Genomic DNA, 21,291 nt, shown 5'->3' with positions numbered 1-21,291 from the left:
TGTTTGTTTTACCCACTCTCCTACTCTTTTTTGCTTCATTGGTGTATATAATGTAATGTATTCACATTAAGTATAATTATTTACAAGGTTTTATCATTGCCTTTGAGACAATCCTTTTCCTGTTGGTTACTTTGTTCCATTCATTTTCCTTTGCTTCCTTCATCTATAGGATTTTTCTTAGTATTTCTTGTAAGGTTGGTCTTGTTTTCACAAATTCCTTTATTTCATTCTTTTCTGAAAATAATCTAATTTCTCTTTCATATATGATGGACAGCTTTGCTGGTTACAGCATTTTCAATTGGCAATTGTTTTCTTTCAGCCTGCTGCTTATGATATCCCATTGTCTTCTTTCGTGCATGGTTTCTGAAGAGCAATAGAACATAATTTAGTTGGTTTTCCCTTTGTATGTGATTCTGTTTTCTTTGGCTGATTTTAATATTTTATTCTTATTTTTTATTTTGGAGATTTGACTATGATATATCAATGTCAGATGGATCTTGGCAAAATGCAAAGAGTACCAGAGGGATCAATTTGTGTTTAATTGACTATTCAAAAACATTTGTCAGTATTAATCAGAACAAATTTTGGTTAACTTTGAGGATAATGGGAATCCTAGAACACTTGACTGTGCTTATGCAAAACCTATACTTGGAACAGGAAGCAGTCCTCAGAACAGAGCAAGGAAACACTGCATGGTTCAAAATCAAGAAGGGAGTGCATCAGGGGCACATCTTGTCTCCATATCTTTTCAATCTATATGTAGAACAGATCATTCAGGAGGCTGTGCTTTATGAGGAGAAATGTGGCATCAGGATTGGAGGAAGACTCATCAACAACCTACATTATGCAGATGACACAACCTTGTTTGCTGACACTGAGTCAGACAAAGAAGTGCTTGCTGCAGAAGGTCAAGGACTGTAGTCTTTAAAGCTCAACATTAAGAAGACAAAGATTCTTACCAGTGGGCCAATTGGCAGCACCATGATGGATGGAGAAGAGATTGAGGTTGTTAGCAATTAGAGCTTGTGCAACAATCACACTTTGGCTCCAGCAGTCAGGAAATCAAAAGATGAATTGCATTAGGTAAATCTTCTGTCAAGGAGCATTCTAGAGTGGTAACAATGTCAATCTAGACACTAAGGTTTGCCTGATCCAGGCCATGGCCTTTGCCATTACTAGCTATGCATCAGAGAGCTGGACAATGACTAAGGATGACAGAATAAGAATTGATGCCTTTTGTAAGATTTAAGACTCCAAAGGATGCTCAAGCAATAATAAATACATATTCAGAAATTGAAAAGAAACACAACTGGCAACTCAAGACACTTTCTGATGATTATAAGCAGAAATATTGGCAGAAGATTTTAGTAGGCAGGCAGGTCAACCTCAAGAAAAAAGACACTGAGAAGTTAATCACTGAAGCTGAAAAGATCAAACTGGCAAAAACTCAGCAAGCAAGTCAATACATAAGATTTTCTGAATATTATGGGGGAAAAAACCCGAAACGTAATAATGGTTTAATGGAATATTTCTAGAAATACTTGAGCTATTAAGAAAACAATTTTTAACTGTGATATTTTTACATAAGAAATATTGTTCTAAAATATATATTTAATGAAAAATATATCTTTGTTCCTCAACTTGTAAATAAGACCTATTTTCTAGAGACAAGTACCTTGTACTTCAATATTTTATTAAACATACATGGAAATCATAATGTAAAATCAAACTCATTGTCCAATAAATAAATTTAATATTAAAAAAGAAAAGAATCATTGTGCTTGAGTTGTGGTGCTAGAGAAGAGTCTTGAACATACCAAGAAAACAAATAGGCCTGTCTCGGAGAGAGTGAAACCAAGTTTCTGGAGGCAAAGATTTTGATGCTTCATCTCACCTTCTTTGGACATGTATCCAGGAGGGACCAATCCTTGGACCATGCTCAGAGGGGTGGAGGGACAGTGCAGGAGAGGAAGATCCTGGATGAGATGAATTGATACAGTAACTAGGGCAATGAGGGTAGGTGTGTCAGAGTCAGTGAGACTGGCTCAGGACAGGAAAGTCTTCAGAGCTACTGTACATAGGGTTGCTATGAATTGCAGGTGACTCAATAGCACATAACAACAATGTCAACTTAACTATGATATCTTTTACTTTTGGGGGTATAGTCTGTTTGGAGTTCATTGAGTTTCTTGAATTTCTTTGGTTTTCCTGATAATTGGGAAGTTTTCTTCTAGCACTTCTTCCACAATTATCCCAGGGTTTTCTCCCTCCCTTCCTGCTCTTGAATTATAATCACTCATTGCTTTGTTTAGTATTATCTCACATGACTCATTTTTTTTCTTCGTTTTCCTTCTGTTATCTCTATCTTTTCTTTTACGTCTAGTAGATTCTCAGTGAGGTTTTGGTCTTACAGGTTGTTGATTCTCTGTTCAATCTCTTCTGTTCTCTACCATGTTGAAAAATCTGCCATTTTGGTTATCATATTCTGAACTGCACTTTCTTTAATTTCAGGTTTTAATCTAGTACTCTGTTGGCTATATCCTATCTTGTGAGGATTTTTTTTTTATTCTTGTATCTTGTTATTCATAGTTTTTATTCTTTTTCCCCCCTCTCTTTTGTAGCTTCTTCTGTACCTGTCCTTACAACTCTACATTAATATATTTATTCTGTCTCCCTGTCTTTGGGGTGTTCATTTGGTCTGCAATTTGACCTGCATTTTTAGGAGAAGGTTGTTTTTGTTTTGTTTTGTTTTTCCATGTTTGAACCATTCTGGTTTTTTCCTTGACATTATGTCACATTCTTAGTATGTGGCACTCTCTGTTGTGCCTTCATTGGTTGTAGTTTGCTCTTTGTTTTTAAGATTTTTTTGTTGTTTACCACAGAGTGAGAACTGATCTATAGCTGACCCTCCAGCATGTTTTCAGAGGTAGTTAATGTCACAGGAGATTGCCCACCCTTCTCCCACTGAACAGCTAGCTGGTGGATTCAAACCATGCACCTTCAGGACTGCAGTTCAGCTTCTTACCACTAGGCCACCAGAGCTCCCTAAAGATACTCCTATAAATCTACTCTGTATGATACCATTGAGAAATTGCAAACTTTAAATGTTGGCCCCTATTCATTTCCCCAATGGCAGTCTTCATCACTAGTTGTCTATGGGTAGTCTATTCCTTATTTTCTGTGGCAAGCTTCTCATCCAGTTGTTTTTTGAGGGTCATGGAGCTTGAGCTTCTTTTTGCCCAGTTGTGGTAGGCTCTTTTCTCTGTCTTTTCCTGAATTTTGATAGGAGGTGATGTTTCCCCTGGGGTAGGCAAAGTCCCAGAAGTACTACCTGGAATATTTCACTCTGGGGAAAGGTCCAGAAAGTGGCTGGGTTTGAGCAGTGTAACCCTTGTGTCTTAGTTTGTGCTTTTGGCCTACTGATGCACCATTCTCCTCTTCTGTATTTGTCAGGAGGGAGCCATTTCTGTCCTAGCAGGCAAAGGTCCAGTGAGCTGGGCCAGATCCCAACAGAGCTGTCTCCTAGTCTCAGCTGGTTCTAGCAACTGACCCTTGCACCTGTCTTCTCTCCTACAGCTGATTTGGAGGGGAAGTGTTCCCACCTAAGCAGACACAGGTGTAGATAGGTAACAAAGTCTAAACAGTGTAGACTCTAAATTTCAGTTAGTGTTAATAATTGACCTGTGAACACTTCTTCTCTCCTACGGCTGGCCAGGCAGCAAGCTCTCTTGTCTCAGCAGATAGAGAGGAAGAGAAGCAGTAATGTCCACACAGGTAAGTCCCCAAGTCACAGTTGGTATTAGTATCTGACCCACATGCTTGTCTCCTCATCTGTAACAAATCAGGGAAAATTTGTTCTTGAACTGACAAAGGGCTAGGGAAGACACAAGGTTTGAATTCCATAGTCCCCAGGACTCAGCTTGTATTAGTGCCTGACCCTCATGCCTCTTTCTTCTCCTGGAACTGGATGGGAGAGAGCATTCCTGTATGTGCAGACAATGTCAAAGGGAAATGGCAAGGTCCAGAAAGTGAAGTCCTCGGGTCCCTGTTGATGGTAATAGAGAGACTGCTCATCCCTCTCCACTTCTGTGGCTGCAGGAAGTCACTCCAGCCTATTTTCTTTTCTGCTGCTGATGCATCAGAACTTTATCACCTTCTAGAAAAGAGAACAAATCTTACTGAGACAGAGAGGAGGGATGGGGAGAGGAGGAACGAATACTGATGCTGGGGAAAGGGTAGGGAGAGGCAGATGCTAGAGATGGAGTGAATGCTGAGTGGGGCACAGACACAAAGGAGGAAACAGACACTAGGTGGGGAGTAAATGCCAGGGAGGATAGACATGGGGGAGGGAAGGTGGACATTTGGGGTGAAGGAGGTTGGGAGAGCATGGAAGGTAAAGGCTGCGGGGAAAAGCCAGTCAAAGAGTGAAGAGGTGGGCCAACCTAAAAAGCCAGGCCTGCCCCTGTTTAATCAATTTTCTTGCTCACTTTGTTTCCTCCCATACAGAAGTAGTTAAAATATAAATAGACTTGGACATGAATCCTTATATGAGCTCCTCAATGCTCCAGGGATGCTTGACTCAGTCTCCACCAAAGGGGTCTTGGCTGCTGCTGTCCACCCACTACAGCCTATTTCAGCAGAAATAGAACAATGGTTGTCTAGGAATTCTTTCCTTGTGAATCGAGGAAATGCTAAATTAATTCACTCTTGACTGAACTATGGTAATATTTAGATCCAAACCTATTTTATTATAGACCTTCTTACCATTCAACTTTGAAGAAATCAGGAAAAGCTCAAATATAATGAAATGAATAGATTTCAGAATGAAATGTTAAGCCGTGGTTGTTTCATTCCAACTCTTATGATGGTATATTTGCATCAGCTGCTAGACAGAGGTTCTACAAGGTTGTCACTAAAGAAGGATTTGCAATCATATTCATTTGAATAGAAGATCTTGAAAAAAATAAAGTTTTGATTACTTTGGGATTGTGTTTTTTGGAATTTTCTTCCCCAAAAAACATTGTTTATGCTACCAGTCTGCTGAATGACTGCTTTCTAGTAAGCAAATAAGTCAGAGACCAATTTCAATCTGTTTCTGATAAAATCATTACAAATTGAAGTGAACTAAATTAGTTATTTAATATTACTCAGCAAATGTCAAAGAGCTGGTTTCTAGGAAATAATTAGTGACAGGAACTAATTTGAATGGCTTTTATAAATAATTTTTTAGTATACTTCTGTGTGGTGATTTGTTTGATTTATTTATTTTTGGTTAGTTTTATTTTGAAAATAAATAAACACATATAGGAAACTTAGTTCTTTTAACATTTTTAAAGGCTTCTTTGGAAAGAAAACTATTTTAACTGAGTTAGCTCTCTCCAGAGTTATGTATGCAAATTCCAACAGCATAAGCTTATCTCTAAATAACTGTGGTTTTGTTTCATCACTTCATTAAAAGCTATAAATATCTGAAGTACAGCAACTAAAGAAAAATAAATAAAGTAACACAAATTAAATTTCTAAAACCGGACATAAACTGTAATTAGATATTCAAGTTAAGATCACCTCATTACTAGTTCATACTCTAACAAAAATCATTTATGTAAGCCTTAGCTGCCTAGTCTTTTAAATAGACAACAGTATCACCACATCTACCACCTTGCAAGTTTGTTGTTTTTATGTGTCATTGAGTCAACTGTGGCTCATAGCGACCCTATGTACAACAGCCCTAAACCGTGCTCTATCCTGTACCAATTTTATTGTCTCTGACACATTTACCCACATTACTCCAGTCACTGAATCAATCTATCTCAGTGAGGGTCTTCCTCTTCTGTGCTGTCCCTCCACCCTCACAAACATGATGTCCTTCTCCAAGGACTGATCCCTCCTTGCAACTTGTCCAAACTATGTCAGACAAAGCTTTAGAATCCTTTCCTCCAAGGAGCAGTCTGGTTTTACCCTCTCCAGGTTGAACCTATTCATTCTCTTAGCAGTCCAGGGTATATTCAATACTCTTTTTCAACACCGCAGCTAAAAAGAATCAATTCTCTTTCTATCATCCATAATCACTGTTCAGCTCTCTGATGCTTAGCAAGTGATTGCAAAGGCCTGTACCTTAGTCTCTAGACTGACATCATTGCTCTTCAGTACTTTAGAGAAGTCTCTGACAGCAGATTTTCCCAATGCAATATGTCTTTTAATTTTCTGGCTGCTGGTGCCAAGAATGTTGATTTTGGAGCCAAGCAAACTAAAGCTTTTTACAATATCAGTCTCTTCACCATTCATCACAATGCTGACTATTGGCCCACTGGTGAGAATCTGTTTTCTTGATATTGAGCTTGCATATGTAAAGCTGCAGTCCTTGACACTATATATATATTTTTTTTAATTTTTTTTTTACTTGTTGTGTGCCATTGAATCGGATCCAGCTGGCACAGGAGGAGATTGCCCCGCTCTTTTAGTGGGTGGTCCTTGACTCTCTGCAGCAAGTGCTTCAGATCCTCCTCAGTTTCAGCAAGCAGGGTTGTGTCATCCACATGACGCAGATTGTTGATGATCTTCTTTCAATCTTGATGCCACATTTCTCCTCATAGAGCCCAGACTCCCAGATAATTTGTTCTGCATAAAGCTTGAAAAGATATGGAGATAGGATGTATCCCTGGTGTACGATTTTGAACCATGCAGTGTTTTCTTGCTCTGTTCTGATGACTGCCTCCTGGTCCAAGTAGAGGTTTCACATAAGCACAATCAAGTGTTCAGGGATTCCCATTCTTCTCAGAGTCAGCCACAGTTTGTTGTGATCCACATGAAGAAGTTTCGAGGAAGACTCATCAACAATCCGATTTTTTTTAGCACTTTGGAGAAGAACATTACAGCAGATTTGACTAATACAACACGTCTCCTGACACTACTCATGTTGAAAGGCACATAAATGAAACTGGGAAGATAGGCCTCATGAAAGTTGAGCCTATCTAAATAATGCAGATAGAGAAAAGCTTTCATCCCATAAGGAATTTTGTTTGCTCATATTCGGAATTAGGAGCAATAGCTGCAAATTCACATTGATAATTGGAACATGGAATATATGAAGTATGAATCTGGGTAACTGGAGTTTTCAACAATGAAATGGAATGCATAAAGATTGACATCATTGATATTAGTGAGCTCTTAGTATTTCCTGCATAATTTCACAAAAATAATCGCACCAAAAAAACTCTGTTCTGAAAATTAGAGCCTATTAATTAAAAATAAATTTAATTAAATAAACAGAGTACATTTAGCTCAAAGATCATATATTGTTGATTTATATCTCTCTGTAATTGCAAACATCTAGACAGAGAGCCCATTTATTATGAAGGCTGAATTATTTCTACTCTGGAAATATTAACCCAAAGTGAGTTTGTTGGATGTGGGAGCAGGTTTCTGTGTATAGACATCATCCATTTAAGCATACTCATCAATGGAACCATCAATTACCCTCATATTGAATAGGTATTGAGAAAGAATACAACCTTGATGTATATCTTTCTGATTTTAAGACCTGCAGAGTTCCTTTGTTCTGTTCAGACAACTCCTTCTTGGTCTGTGTGCATAGATTTCACCTAAACACAATTACATGTTTTGGAATTCGCATTTTTTTCAATGTTATCCAAAATTTCTTATGTTCTACTCTGGTGGTTTAGTGTTAAGGAGTTGTGCTGCTAACTCAAAAGCAAAAGCTGTCTCCTCTCATGTGATTCACTGCCTCTGAAAATCTCTTAGAGGGCCATCTATGAGTGGATTCTGACTAATGGCACCTAAGAACAACATACAGTCAAATGCCTTTGCATAGTCAATAAAATACAAGTAAACTTCTTTCTGATATTCTCTGTTTTCAGCCAAAGTCCATCTGAAATCAGCAATGATATCACTCCTGCCATAATTTCTTCTTCAACCAGCTTAATTTCTGGTTGTACCCTGGTGTTTCCAATCAGTTTTAAATAATTACCAGCAATATTATACTTGCAATTTTACTGTTCAATCTATATGCTGAACACATCATTAGAGAAGCTGCACTATATGAAGAATTTTGTACCAGGGTTGGAGGAAGACTCATTAACAACCTGACTTATGTCTTAATCAGGTAACACAAGTTTGCTTGTAGAAAATATATTTTAAATACTTGTTGCATAAGAGGAAGAACTATAGTCTTCAATACTGGCTACAATACTGAACATCAAGAAAACAAAAATCCTCATGACTGCTCCAATAGGCAAACAGTATTATTCTTAGAGAGTGTCAAGTCAACTAGGACTCATGATCACTCTATAAACTACCGATCTGAACCATTTCTTATCCTGCACTCTCCTCACAATCTGACATGTGCAAATCCATTATGGTAAATCATTGTATCATATGAATCCATCTCCTTAAGTCCTTAAGGGTCTCTCTCTCTCCCCCCCCCTCTCTCCTTACCCCCTTTCTCCCTTCTCTCTCTCTCTCTCTCTCTCTCTCTCTTCCTTTCTCCCCCTCTTTCTCTCTCTCCATCTCCCGTGCCTCTGTTAAGTATTGTCATTGCACATCTTTCAAGACAAATGTTTGTTCTTCAGGCAATTCCATACTCTGCCAACACCAAAATTCAAAGTCATCAATTTTTCTTCTATTGTTCTTAGCCATTGTCTAAATTCCAACTACATAAGAAGCAATTTAAACTATCAAATTTTAATTGTTGTTATGTGCTGTCAAGTAGCTTATGACTCACAGTAACCTTATGTATGATAGCTATTGACTCTGCTCTATCCTGAGCCAACCTTATTTTTTCTGATACACCTACCCCAATTACCCCAGTCACTGAGCTAATCCATCTCATCTGGGGTTTTCCTCTGTCCCTACATCCTCCCAAGCATAACCCTCTCTAAGGACTGGTCCCTCCTTGCAACATGCCCGAAGTATAACAGACGGAGCTTCAGAATCATTGCCTCCAAAGAGTAGCCTTGTTTCACCCTCCGCAGGACAAACCTCTGTTCTCCTAGCAGTCTATGGTATATTCTGTATTCTTCTGCAGCACCACAGCTCAAAGGCATCAATTCTTCTTCTGCCATTCATAATCATTATCCAACTTTCTGATGCATAGCAAGTAATTGCAAAGACCATGGCCTGGACTAGGCACACCTTAGTCTCCAGACTGATACCATTGCTCTTCAGTAACCTGAAGAGATCCCTGACAGCAAATTTCCCTGATTTGTCTTTTGATTTTCTGGCTGCTGGTACCAAGAGTGTTGATTGTGGAGCAAAGCAAACTGAAGCTGTTAAAAATCTCAATCTTTTCATGCTGTCAATTGGCCCAGTGGTGAGAATGTTTGTTTTCTTGATGTTGAGCTTCATTCCATGTTGAAGGCTACAGTCCTTGACCTTCTACAGCAAATGCCTCAGGCCCTCCTCAGTTTCAGCAAGCCAGGTTGTATCATCTGTGTAACATTGATTGTTGATGTGTTTTCCTCCAATCCTGATGCCACATTCCTAATCGAAGAGCTCAGCCTCCTGGATGATCTGTTCTGCATGTAGAGTAAAAGGTATGGAGCTAGGACACATCCCTGGTGTACACCCTTCCAGATTTTGAAACATGCAGTGTTTCCTTGCTCTGTTCAGATGATTCCCTCTTTGTCCAAGTATAGGTTTCACATTAGCACAATCAAGTGTTCTAAGATTACCATTCTTTTCAGAGTTTGCCACAGTTTGTTGTGATCCACACAGGCTTGAATTAGGTGTACTTTAAACTGACATCTTTAGAACTTTGAAGAAGTCCTTGACAGAAAATTTTGGCAATGTCACATCTTTTGATGTCTTGACTGGTGGAATCAAGCATTGTTGACTGCGAAGCTAAGTAAAATCAAAGCCTTGAAAACCTCAACCTTTTCTCTAACAGGTGGCATCAACTTCCTAAACAACATGTGTCTGGAAGCTCTATGAACTTTGATAAATATCGATAGGTATAGAAAGATTTCAGGCCTTTTGTTCACAGGATCACTATGAGTCATCCTCGACTCAAAGACAACCAACAACTACACAAATATTTATGAGAGGAGACTTTCATATTTTATTTTATTTTCTATTTTATTTTCTCTTTGTTACTGTTGAGAAATTCAACTGAGTTTTGAACTTGTATCCTACTACTTTGCTGAATTGGTCAACTACACCCATCAGTTTTCTTGCAGAATCATTGAGATTTTCTAAGTATGTTATCATATCATCTCCTTATAGGGATAGTTTTCTCTCCTCTTTGCCAGTTTAGATATTCTTATTTCCTTCTCTTGTCCTACTGCTTTCTCTTGTACTTTCATTACAATATTGAATAGGAGTAAAAGTAGTGGTCATCCTTGCCTGGACCTTGTTCTCATGGGGAATAACTTTAAACTCTCAGAGTATATGCTATTAATTATGCTGAGGAATTTCCCCTCTACTCCTATTTTGTTGAGTGTTTTTATCAGGAAAGGGTGTGGATTTTTGTCAAAAGTCTTTTCCACATTGATTGAAATGATAATTTTTTTTTAATTTTTGTTTTATTGAGGTGATGGATTACATGAATGTTCTCCTTACATTGGATAGTCTTTTCATGCCTGTTATGAATCTCACTTGGTGGTGATATATTGGTCTTTTAATATATTGTCAGAATCAGTGTGACTGGCTCAGGACAGTGTAGGCTTCAGAGCTGTTGTACATAGGTAACTATGATTGCAGGCAATCCGGTGTCACATAACAACAACAACAACCCTTAGTATGTCTATGAACTGGAGTTGAATAGTTATATAGTTTAGTTTTTCTGTATCTTTACTGAGTCTCTTTCTGCTCATCTTATTTTTCATTAAGAGTAATGCATTGAAGTCTTCTACTACTATTGTGGTGTATTCTAGTTCTATCTTCATGTCTGTTACTATTTGTCTTGCCTATTTTGTAGCCCTATTATTCAGTGCATAGATATATATTATGTTTATGTTCTCTTGTTTTATTGGATCTCTAATAATATAATGTTCCTCTTTGTCTTTGTGTTGAGTTTTACCTTGAAGTCTATTTTATCAGAAATTAATATTGGTACTCTTGCTTTTTTGTAGTGTTGCCATTTACTTAATTTATTATTTTCCCATTCTTTGGTTTATATTCACATTTCAGGTATTTCTCTTTGATAAGCCTTTTTTTTTAAATCCAATCCACTACTCTTTCTCTTCACTCGTATATGTAAACCATTTACATTAAGTGTAATTATTGAGAGGCAAGTTTTATTGCTGTTATTTTGTTTGGTTGTTTTTTTATGTTGTTGCTGGTTACTTTGATGCATTCACTTTTCAGGAATGTTTCTGTGGGAACAAATTCTTTAGCATTTCTTGTTGTGTTGGTCTTGTTTTTGTGAATCTCCTTAGTTTCTGCTTTTCTGAAAATAGCCTGGTTGCTCCTCAATATTCAATATAGAGTCTTGTTTGACACAGGAATCTTGTTTGACACTACTTTTCTTTCAAACTTTTTAATATGTCATTCTACTATCTTCTTGCTTGCATGGTTTCTGCTGAGAAACCAACACTTAATCTTACTGGTTTTTCTTTGTAGGTAATTCTTGGTTTTTCTCTTGCTGTTTTTGAATTCTCCAGAGAATCAATTATCTTTGATTCTTTATCTATGATAGGGAGAATTTGACTATGATAGGCCTTGGTGGTTTTCTTTTGAAGTCTATTCTATTTGGGGTTCACTCAGCTTCAAATATCATCCATTTTTTCTATGTCTTTTTTTTCTTTTCCCTGCTCTTTTTGTTTCTGCTTTTTGTTCTAGCAGATCAGTGTTAAGAGTTCTATCATCCGTTTCACTGATTCTGTATTCCATCTCTTCAGTTCTGCTCTTCTGCTCCCCAACATGTTGACGTCTTTTGAGATGTTCCTATTATTCTTATATTGCTGTTTCTTGTCTTCCTATGGTTTCTAGTTCTTCATTGGTTTCATCTACTTTGACTTGTACTGCTTTTTTAAAGTTCTTCTTGGGTTTTGTTTGTAACTTCTTACAACGATTCATGTTTTTATTTTGTCTGCTGAAAACACTTAACTGTTGTTCATTTGAATTCCATGTTAGAAAATTCTATCAGTCTTTCCTCCTCCACGAAGTCTATTGACTCTGCATTTTTATCACTTTTTTTGAGTGACATCTTGCTTTGATTTTGTGGTTTGAGATAGTTGGTTTTTCTGTGTCTTTGTGGTGATGACGTTTTTGTAGAAAAAGAAAAGAGTTTTGTTTTATTCTGTGTGTTGGTGGTCTGGTAGTGGTAGACTTAGTTCTTTGAGTTTGTAAACCAAAATGACGACTTTGATTCACCCACCGTGGGTATATCCAAGTAGAACTCCCAAGTATCTGCAGTCTCAGAAGTGTAGGCAACGTCTTTGGTGTGGGCTACAGGTGGCCTCAACTGGCACGGCACCCCATAAGTTTTGCTCACCACAGGCCTAGTGTGTGAGTCTCAAGGTGGTTGGGGTCCTTTGGGATGAGGTCTCCAAGGGCTCCCTTCTTTGCCTGAATCTTAGGGAGTATCTGGCTAGACTGATAGCAGGGAAATTGGCCTTCTAGGACTTCTACTAATAGGATTTGAGCACAGATCTCCAGTAAGGTAGTGAGGTGAGGATCCTAGAAAGATGAGCCCCTATGGCCTTTCCCCTATGCTTGAGTCACAGAGTGTGATTACCTGGCCAGGCCATCAACAGAGAAGCAGGGCCTGCCAGAGCTCAGAGTATGAATGCTAGAGACAGAGTGTGATTTCAGACTGCATAGAGACCTTTTATGAGGACTCCAAAGGTTCTCTCTGCCTGTGTCACCTGAGCTTTTGGAAGGGTTTCATGGCATTCTGCTCAACACAGAGTCTGAGTGTAGGTCTCTGCGTGGTTGTGTCCTATCAATGATAGATCCACTTTTCTCCATGTGCTTCAAAGCTAAAGTCCAAGGTCTCGGGTACAGTGGCAATGCATGCTGTGGGGGCACAGCACCAGCTCCCCACTGTGGAGAGGGCAGGGCCTGCTATGGAGGCCTGATGATTGCTCAACTTGTGGTGGAGTGAGGGAGAACAGGGCAGCATCAAATTGGTTTTTGACGAATATTAATTCTTCAAGACAAAGCAGAATTGGATTTCCAGGGCTGTAAATCTTTAGGAAAGCAGATTATCTTTACTGTTGAGCTGAACTAGTCATTTAGCTTGCCCTCTGTTGGATTTTCATAGGCTGTAAATCTCGTGGGACGATATTGCCCATCTTTCTTCCTGGAAGTAGCTAGTAGATTTGAACTGTCTGCCTTTGGGTTGGCAGTGCAACTCTTTAACTATTAGACCACTAAAGCTGCCATTGGGCTTGAATGACCAGAAATTTGGTTAGTACTTTCACCGTTGTGTTAACAAAACTCCTGTTGTAATTTGACTCAGTGATGCCTAAACTCAGTGCAAATGAAAGTATTGGGTCATTATGCAGCCTCCAACACCCATTTGCATGTAAATAGACTGATGATCTGATCAGTTCTTTAAATAAGTTCCTCAGTTTGAAATAGAGTAGCCCAGACTATTTTATCTGTTGGTTTATTGTCAAAATGTTTCTTCTATGTAAGAATCTCTTCAGCATTTTGCAATGGATGAAAGACTGCAAATTTAGTAACATTTGCACACAACACATATACACACTCACACTCATTGTTGTTAATTCAGAACTGACTCATAGCTAGCCCATCTGTGGGTTCTCCAGGAGGAATCACAAAGGAGGAGATTGCTTATCATACTCCTAAGGAATAGTGGTGGATTCCAACTGCCTGTCTTTGAGTTGGCAGCACATCGCCTTACTCATTAGGCTACCAGATCTCCTTTACCATGTGCATCATGAAATTTAAAACCTGAAACACTTGAGGTCTGGCTTCAATTCCCCGCTGCCAGTCTTCATCATAGTAACATCTTCTTAGGGACTATTTCTTACCTAAAACTCCCACTCAAACATGTACAGATGAAGTTTTGCTAGAGCAGGCTGATTCCAAGGAAGGAGTTGGTTACGATTTAACTACCCTGTGTCCCCCATTATAGGCAAGTACCTGGGAGTGGTGGCATCTACTTCCTAGACAACATGCCTCTGGAAACTCTACGAACTTTGATACATGTTGATAGTTATAGAAAGGCTTCAGGCCTTTTGTTCATAGTTTCACTATGAATCATGCTCAACTCAATGGCAACCAACAACAACAACTCTTGCAGTTAACACATTTTAGCCCTTTTAAGAAAAACACATAAGTACTTTAAGTTGTCTTGCCAGCTTCAGTCACAGAAACCCCCTGCCACAGAAAGTCTTGACTTGTGTTGATATAAGTAAGTAGCAGCCAAGTAACATACATCTAGTTATGTTTTCTCATTACAAAATGTTCCTGTTGCTATACCATTTTGAATTGCTAGTTTTTACCCTGTGGGATCCAATCCCTTCCTGGTTCAAATTGTCTCTTTGCTTTTAATAAACTTCTTGATTTTACTTTAAATAGAGTACATTGGTTGTTACTCTGCCTCATAGTGGGACTCACCAGAGTATTGTCTTCTACTGCCCCATTTTCTCAGAGCTTGGTAACTTTGGTAACAAGCATGAGCTTCTTGCTCTCAAATGGTCTTCTTGAAATATTGAGAATTGTTTAAGGTAAGCACTTTTGATGTCTTTGCTCATCGGTACTCTGGAGAGATCCCTGACAGATAACTTTCCCATTGTAATTTGTTTCTTGGTTTGCTGGCTGCTGATAACAAGAGTGTTGATTGTGGAGTCAAGCAAACTAAAGATGTTAACAGTCTCAATATCTTTACCATCTACCATAGTGTTGCCAATTGGCCCAGTGGTGAGAATCTTTGTTTTCTTGATGTTGAGCTTCAATCCATATTGAAGGCTGAAGCCCTTGACCTTCTGCAGCAGGTACTTAGTTCTCCTCAGCTTCAGCAAGCAGGGTTGTGTTATCTGCATAACAAAGATTGTTGATGAGTCTTCCTCCAATCCTGATGTCACATTCTTCCTCATACAGCCCAGCCTTCCATACGTCAGTCTAGAGACCAAGGTGCACCTGATCCAAGCCATAGTCTTTACAATTGCTTGCTATGCATCAGAGAGCTGGACAATGATTAGGAATGATATAAGGAGAGTTGATGCTTTTGAGCTGTGGTGCTGGAGAAGAGTACTGAATATATCATGGACTACCAGGAGAACATACAGGCTCATTCTAGAGAGGATACTCCTTGGAGGTCAGGAATCTGAGGTTTCATCTGACATACTCTGGGCATGTTGCAAGGAGGGACCAGTCCTTGGAAAGGGGAAACATGCTTGGAAGCGTGGAAGGACAGAGAAAGAGAGGAAAACCACCAATGAGATGGAGTGATTCAATGACTGGGTTAATGAGGGTAGGAGTGTCAGAGACAGTAAAGTTGATCCAGGATAGAGCAGGTTTCAGGGCTAGTGTACATAGGATCGCTATTAGTTGCAAGTGACTTGACAGCACAAAACAACAAGATGAAGCACTTTTTAATCATTGGGCTTCCTCTGTGTTGCAAAAATGGCTTCTCAGGAGATTTAGTCTTTATATTTTCATTGCCAAATTAATTTTGGTAGGACTGCCATGCTGTGGCAAATTGATCTTAATGTCCTCTCTTTCCTTTCTAGTATACTGTAAGGTTCCTGCACACACATAAGTCTTTAATACTTACAAGTTTACCAGTGAGAAGAAGAATGTCTCAACTAAGACTGAGCAGGAATTCTGACCGAATCTTGCAACTTTTATTTTAATAATCTTTAGGGCACAGGAATGGACTTAACTAGAGGGAATTTAAAAGATCAATGGCCTTTGAGAATGAGAGGTGGGCACCAGAGAAGGGGCAATTTAACTAAATTAAATCTTCTGCACAATAAATTAGTTGCTAAGGGATTCCATAGCAAACAAAATTGGAGGCATTTTAATAGTTATCTAGAAGCTCCCAAAAGAAATAAAAATGCCAAGTTTGCCTTCCAATGGGGAGACAGTTTGAAAACTAGCTGTCAATGACGCACAATGATAGAGTTCTGTAACCTCTCCAGTGACCCCTCTGCCTCTCCAGCAATTGCCCCTGTACCTCTCCTTGCCCACCTTTTCTATTGAAATACCCTCTGGTGACCTAGTGAGTAAGGAGTTGTGCTGCCAACCTAAAGACAAGTGGTTAGAATCTGCCAGTTGTTCCTTGGGAAAAATATGGATAATCTCTGCCACTGTGTGATGTACAGCCTCTGAAAATCCACTGAAGAATGAGTGCTGAGATAGTTTTGATTCAATGACTAAGAGCCTATGGTGATGAAGGAAGAAGTTCAAGCTGCTTTGAAGGAAATAGCAAAAAATAAGGCCCCAGGAATAGATGGTATACCAATTGAAGTCTTTCAGATAACAGATGTTGCCCTGGATGTGCTCACCAAGCTGTGCCAAGAAATCTGGAGAACAACCACTTGGCCAACTGACTGGAAGAGTTCTATATTGTTCCCATTCCAAAGAAAGGTGACCCAACTGAGTGTGGAAACTACAGAAGTGTCATTGATTTCACATGCAAGCAAGATTCTGCTGAAGATCATCCAAAAACGATTAGAACAGCACATCAGCAGAGAACTGCCGGAAGTCCAGGCTGGGATTAGAAGGGGTCGTGGTGCTAGGGATATTGTTGCTGATGTTAGATGGATCTTGGCTGAAAGCAGAGAATACCAGAAGAATGTCTATCTGTGTTTCATTGATTATGCAAAGGCATTTGACTGTGTGGATCATAACAAACTGTGGCTGACTCTGAGAAGAATGGGAATCCCAGAACATTTAATTGTGCTAATGCGAAACCTATACTTGGACCAAGAGGCAGTAGTCAGAACAGAGCAGGGTAACACTGCATGGTTCAAAATTGGGAAGGGTGTACGCCAGGGATGCATCCTGTCTCCATACCTTTTCAACATGTATGCAGAGCAGATTATCTGAGAGGCTGGGCTCTATGAGGAGAATTGTGGCATCAGGATTGGTGGAAGGTCTATTAACAATCTCCATTATGCAGATGACACAACCCTGCTTGCTGAAACTGAGGAGGACCTCATGCACTTGCTGCGAAGGGTCAAGGACTGCAGCCTTCAGTATGGACTAAGGCTCAATGTCAAGAAGACAAAGATTCTCACCACTGGACCAATTGGCAGCGTCAGGATGGATGACGAAGAGATTGAGAGTGTTCACAGCTTCAGTTTGCTCGGCTCCACAGTCAACACTCTTGGCACCAGCAGTCAGGAAATCAAAAAGCGTATCGCGATGGGAAAGTCTGCTGTTAGGGACCTCTCTAAGGTACTCAGGAGCAACAGTGTCTCTCTGGAGACTAAGGTGCACCTGATACAGGCCATGGTCTTTGCAATCGCTTGTTATGCATCAGAGAGTTGGACAATGACTAGGGAGTACCGAAGGAGAGTGGATGCTTTTGAGCTGTGGTGCTGGAGAAGGGTACTGAATGTACCCTGGACTGCTAGGAAAACAAACAGATTTATCTTGGAGAGGGTTAAACCAAGCTACTCCTTGGAGGCAAGGATTCTGGGGCTTCATCTGACATACTTTGGACATGTTGCCAGGAGGGACGAGTCCTTGGAGAGGGACATCATACTTGGGAGGGTTGAGGGACAACGCCGGAGGGGGAGACCCTCTACGAGATGGATTGATTCGGTGACTGGGGTAATCGGGATGGGTGTGTCAGAGGCGGGAGGTGCGGTTGGCCCAGGATAGAGCAGGGTTTAGGGCTGTTGTGCATAGGGTTGCTATGAGTCGGAAATGACTCGACGGCACATAACAACAACAAAAACATGAATTTATGTTTTTTGTTGGGTTCATTTGTTGTTTTTATTCTTAGTAAACTTGTGTATTACCCTAAGAAACCGCTCTAAGAGGGGAAATTCATCTGTGAAATGTCATAAAGGAATAGGTCCAGAAGAGGCTAAAAACCATCCTCATGTTGTTTATCTCATGGTCCAAAGTTTATACCACTGTAAAAGCATTTCATAGCCTACTTGAAGATCATTCAAAATTGATTGGGAATTTATCATTTTAGTTGAAAGCTAGCAATCTGTCTCCAAAGATTTATATAATTTTATCAACATGATAACTGGACTAGGTGATACCCAGAGGTGAATGGAAAAGTCTAAGTGGAGGAAACTAGTAGAAGGGTTAGCAACTGGAACCAAATTGCTAGTGCCAAACTACTGAAACAAACTAAAGCAGTAGTTTACCTGTCTTACTGAGGCCACCCTAAAAGCACTTCTAGACAAAATAGGTTGACTGAAGTCCAAGGGTAAAAGTGAAACCAATTTTTTTAAAAAAGTTAATTATTTCAGATATTTTTAACCAAACTTTTCCAAGAGTCCTCAGACCTAAGATTTTAGAGCCAGGAGGAACCTGCATGACTTTCAAATCTGTCTTCACTAACAGGTATCACCCTAAACTTGCAGATCTAATCAAACATCATTGACTGGATTGAGAATATGTTCTTTATGATGAATTATTAATTGTTTTAACCTACAAATTGACAAACTGACTCAAATTCTAGAACAAAACCTAAAGATAGCAGGGTGAGTGTACCTAGGCAAAATAACAGAGCCTAAAAATTATAGTGATCACAAATTCAGCTAAGAGAAAAATACCTTTAACAGAGAAGGGACTTGGGAAACAACAACAATCATAGGACTTACATCTATTTTTACTACTGAAAAGTAGGTGAATTGCTTTAAATCAAAGAATAAATGAATCCAATAACCTCACAGCTATCCCAGTTGATTTATCATGAAGGAGTTCCAGAGAACTTACAGAGATTTTTCCTGTGTTAGTACTAAATTCACAAGGATGAGCAATTGTACAAATGGATAATCTGGAAATTTTTAATTGATATATCACTGGATTTTCTTCTTTGAACCCCACAAGTTTAATCATAGGACAATAACAGCACTTGCCAATGGCCTAGTGGTTAAGGAGTTGCCATATTGCATGGGCTTACAATGTAAACAGAGAATACTGGCAAAATGTATTATAATTGCAAATCACACATTTTACTGGGGCCCATGAGGCCCAAAACTCGTTTCTATTTTCACATAAGGCTAATCCAAAGGGTGAAGCACTAAAGGTAATTACAACTTTAATAATCAATCAAGTATTAATATTCAAACAATTACATTTAGCAACTGATTGCTCATAGTGAGTGGCAGGATCCATATGCATACAAGGGAGACCTGTTAATACTACTATCATACAAATTTATGCATCAATAACCAGAGTCAAAGAGGAGGAAGTAGATTATTTTTATCAACTTTTGCAGTCAGAAATCGATCGAACATGCAACCAAGATGCATTAATAGTAATGGGTGACTGGAATGCAGCAATAGGGAAACAGGAAGAAGGATCAGTAATCAGAAAGCATGGACATGGTGACAGGAATGAGGTTGGGGATAGAATGATAGAATTCCACACAGTGATTTATTCAAACAAATGCCTTTTATAAGAAACATAAAAGCATGCTATACACATGTATTTCACCTGATAGTATGCACATGAAATAGATCAATTACATCTGTTGAAGGAATCATTGGAGAAGTTCAATATACAGACCATCAACTCCTCATATTGCAAGTTCAAATTAAAAGCTAAAGTAGGCCAAATCAAATCCAGAGGAATCCAAATTTTACCTTGAGTCTGTCTTACCTGATTTTAAAAACCAACTCTGGAACAGGTTTGAGGTCCTGAACACTAATGAATGAAGACCAGATGAGCTGTGGGAAGATATCAAGAATATCAATGAAGGATGTAAAGGGTTATTATGAAGACAGAAGAAGAAGGCCAAAATGGATGTCAGAAGAGACTGAATGTTGCACTAGAGCACTAAGAAGCCAAAGCAAAGGAAATAAATCAAGCAGTTAAGGAGCTGAATAGAAAACTTCAAAGGGCAGCACTGGAAGACAAAGTAAAATATTATAATGAAATGTGCAAAGAGGGCCAGCCTCACTAACTGGAGGAACAAGAACCCAAATTTAAGCCTTGAGTTGCAATACTTAAGGATACTATGGGCAGAAAATAAATGATACAGAAAGTACTAAAAGAAGATGGAAGGAGTATACAGAGTCATTTTATCAAAAAGAACTGGCTGACAAAGCAACATCTCATGAACAGTAAGTTAAAGAGACAATGGTGATGAAGGAGGAAGTCCAAGGTGTACTGAAGGAATTGGAAAGAAATGAAGTCCTAGGAATTGATGGAATAGCAATTGATAATTTCAACAAACAGATGCTTGTTGCAGACCAAGGGTAAAGTATTTTTATAATGATTAATAATGAGACAGACAGCCAGGAATGATAGAACAGACAGCATAAAAAACAGGGGGCCAGCAGTTCTTGTCTGAAGACCCCCATTCCAGCTTCCCTATGTCTTTATTGAAAATTATCAGGAAGTAAATCACAAAGATAATTCAATGCAAATGAAGCCAAGACCTTTCTATTGAAAACCTTCCCCTAGACTTAGGAGGGAGGGGTCAGCAAATACAATGCAAGAATCTGGCAAACCCTTAAGTGCCTCAGAGTGAATTCCATCCAGAAATAGCATTCAGTTTATTACAAATATTTAGCATTGGCTTCCCATAGATGCTGCCCTGGATGTGCTCACCAAGTTGTGCCAAGAAATCTGGAGGAAAACTACCTGGCCAACTGACTGAAAGAGAACCATATTTAGTCTCATTTAAAAAAAAAAAAAGGTTGCATGACAGAGTGTGTAAATTATTGTACAATATCACTCATTTTACACACAGCAAAATCCTGCTGAAGATTATCCAGAAATGACTGGGACAGTGCGTTGTCGCTGAACTACCAGAAATACAAGAGACATTATTGTCAATGTCGGATGGATCTTGTCAGAAATCAGAAGTACCAGAAGGATATCTATCTGTGTTTCACTGACTATGCAAAGGCATTTGACTGTTTAGATCCAAATATATTATGGTTAATCTTGAGGAAAAATGGGAATTCCAGAACACTTGATTGTGTTTATGCAAAACCTATACTTGGGCCAAGAAGCAGTACACTGTGTGGTTCAAAATCAAGGAGTGAATGCATCAGAGATAAGTCCTGTCTCCATAACTTTTCAAACTAGATGCAAAAGAGATAATTTATCTCTTCACCTCTGCTGCATTGAAAAACAAGGAACTCATGCAATATTATTCAAAATGGGTGACCCTGGAGGACATTATGCTGAGTGAGGTATCTCAGTCACAAAGGGACA

This window comes from Elephantulus edwardii, unplaced genomic scaffold (assembly GCF_000299155.1).
Source record: "Elephantulus edwardii isolate Elephantulus edwardi_28Jun2011 unplaced genomic scaffold, EleEdw1.0 scaffold00071, whole genome shotgun sequence".
NCBI lineage: Eukaryota > Metazoa > Chordata > Mammalia > Macroscelidea > Macroscelididae > Elephantulus > Elephantulus edwardii.
This window is presented reverse-complemented; position numbering follows the sequence as displayed.